We start from the raw sequence: 3,274 nt of genomic DNA, 5'->3' as shown, positions 1-3,274 counted from the left end.
TCATCCCTATACGTTGATTCAAAAGACGTTCAATCAATATTTATATATCCATTAGTTTATTATTATCACTACGTTCATGTACTGATATTTTTTTTAATAAATAACTTCGGTTCAGATTATAATTAATGTTTCATTCCCACTGTGATTACAGGTTTCACATGAAGAGCATACAAACATGGGATATTCTTTTATAGCCCCGTCACACGGACTGCGACAATTTGCGATCTTACGGCGACCAAAAATGTACATGGTTATCGGAGAGAATGTGAAGAAAACGCGACATGTACATTTTTGGTCGCCGTAAGATCGCAAATGGAAGTTTCTAATAATGGGCTCGGTGTCAATAGCGATTATTGGCGACACTAGCACCTACCGAACGATATATGATGCTTCCTACGCGCTAATGTAACTCTTCTAGCGACTTAAACATGCTCTGAGCTTATTTTTCGTCGTCGTAGGAGAGCACTAAGGACTCTTTGCCGGTTTCACAGGGCTAGTAACAAGATTTCGAATTAAATTAAATCATCTTACGAAGAGCCTTGTATCTTCTATTTACACCATTCTGAATCCCCGTCGTCCCTCTGTGATTATTTAGTTCCTTAAAAATATGATCTGATAATAATAGTTAATATCACAAAAACTAATTACAGGCTCGCTTTGGAAATCGAAGGGTGCAAATAAAACCAAAAAGTGTATTGATGTAACACAAAAGGCTGGATAGTTCCTGTAGAACAACTATTTTATAACCCCCCTTTAGGTTACATTGTACCAAAACTTTAATATTACATGCATACACTATCAGCTAGAACGACCTTTTGCCGAAATTAGCAAAAGTAGAGCTGGAATTTATAGCTTGGTGTTTTTAGGTTCAAACCAATTTTCAATGCATCAAAAGAATGTCTCTTGGGAAAATTTATTATAGTTTTCGAATGTTGATGGTTTTTACTTGTTATAGACGCTTTGATTCTAACAAAGTATATTGTATTCTTGTCATTGTTTGTATATGTTTTATATGTTTCGCCTTTGTTTTAATATAGCCCACGGGTTTAGAAGAAAAATATGACATAATTGTTTAGACCCCCATTAAAATGCGGACGTCTCTGTTCGTCCTCCGACATTAGCTTGTTAACTCAAAAAAGATTTAATCGTGCCCATCTTATAGATAGCTTTTTGATATCAATAAGTTATATTAGTACCAGTAATTATTGAGTTAAATCATAACTTCTTTTATCTAATTAGTGATAGAGTATAGGTTTATCATCATTGCACGCAAACAGAAAACTGAGCGAATTCAATGGTTGTTTTGACTTTTTGAAAAGTTATCTCTTTAAAGGGATACTACGTCTTTGAATGAACATAAAATTTAATTCTCAAGAATGGTCAATATGAGTATATGTTCATTAGTGAACTTACCTGGTGTCATAAAGTTACAACAGAATCCCTGTAAAATCTAGAAAATTGGAAAATTCATAAAGCTAAGTAATTATTGAAAAAACGCTTAATCATAATATTATTGTATTTTTATTAAGTTTTTTAGATTTATCAGATTATATAAGGATCCTGTTATGTTATTTATGACACCAGGTATATCTACTAATGAATAAAATGCTCTTATTGGCCAAGTTTAAATTTTTAAATTTTATACTTTTTCTAAGACGTAGTATCCCTTTAACAATTTAACTTACTAAAAAAACTGCATAAACCAAAAGGTCTAGGGTCACAAAGTCATGTGGTACTAACAAAACGAAAGTTACGATGATGCCCAACACTAATTTAGTCATCGTAAAGGAAATCAAATATCATAATGGAAATAACACATATTCGGAGGTGTGGAAAATCCCCATTAAACATAGGGTTGTTTTCTGACTTCAGTCCATAACTGTCAAAATATCTATCCGAGGCTGGAATAGACGCAGATGCTAACCAATGTACAGTGCCTAAAAGTATTTTCATCGGTAAGGTTAGGAAAATAATTTCATTTTAATCGAAATTGTATTGTTCACCAAAAATCGTGAAAATCGAACTTATCTGAGATTGCATCAATGTACTTAAGTATACATGTACTTCGTTTCATCCAAATCCCACCAAAACTATTGTCTCTCTTATACTCAAAAGCCACTTCTATTGTGTATCTTGGCAAATGTCATTGGCAATATGAAAATTAACAGCAATATTTTATAATTTGTGCGTATCAAAGAAACAAGGCACGAATAGGATCTTATGAAATTAATAGTAGTCTATGTAATAAAGAATGCTTGTCAATTATCTACCTTGAATTAAGAAGAAACGAGTTTACAAACATTGTGAAGATCAAAACAATATGTGACATTGATAAACATAAGCTGATTGATCAGACATACATTGTTCGTTTATTATATTTCGCTTACAGTGGACAGTTGTGTGCTTTGATTTCCTCAACGAAATCCTACCGTTTATTATATGTCACTTACATTGGGCAGTTCTATAGTTTGATTTCCTTATTGCAATTCTACCGTTTCTTATATGTCACTTACATTGGGCAGTTCTATAGTTTGATTTCCTTATTGCAATTGTACCGTTTATTATTATGTAACTTACATTGGACAGTTCTATAGTTTAATTTCCTCATTGCAATCCTACCGTTTATTATATGTAACTTACATTGGGCAGTTCTATAGTTTGATTTCCTTATTGCAATTGTACCGTTATTATATGTCACTTACATTGGGCAGTTCTATAGTTTGATTTCCTCATTACAATCCTACCGTTTATTATATGTCACTTACATTGGGCAGTTCTATAGTTTGATTTCCTCATTGCAATCCTACCGTTAATTATATGTCACTTACATTGGGCAGTTCTATAGTTTGATTTCCTTATTGCAATTGTACCGTTTATTATATGTCACTTACAGATGGCAGTTCATCAGTTTGATTTCCTCATTGCAATCCTACCGTTTATTATATGTAACTTACATTGGGCAGTTCTATAATTTGATTTCCTTAATGCAATCCTACCGTTTATTATATGTCACTTACATTGGGCAGTTTTATAGTTTGATTTCCTCATTGCAATCCTACCGTTTATTATATGTCACTTACATTGGGCAGTTCTATAGTTTGATTTCCTTATTGCAATTGTACCGTTTATTATATGTAACTTACATAGGGCAGTTCTATAGTTTGATTTCCTTATTGCGATTGTACCGTTTATTATATGTAACTTACATAGGGCAGTTCTATAGTTTGATTTCCTTATTGCAATTGTACCGTTTATTATATGTAACTTACATAGG

Source organism: Lottia gigantea (genome assembly GCF_000327385.1).
Source record: "Lottia gigantea unplaced genomic scaffold LOTGIsca_185, whole genome shotgun sequence".
Taxonomy (NCBI): Eukaryota; Metazoa; Mollusca; class Gastropoda; family Lottiidae; genus Lottia; species Lottia gigantea.
The sequence above is the reverse complement of the archived record's forward strand: the minus strand, read 5'-3'. Positions refer to the sequence as shown.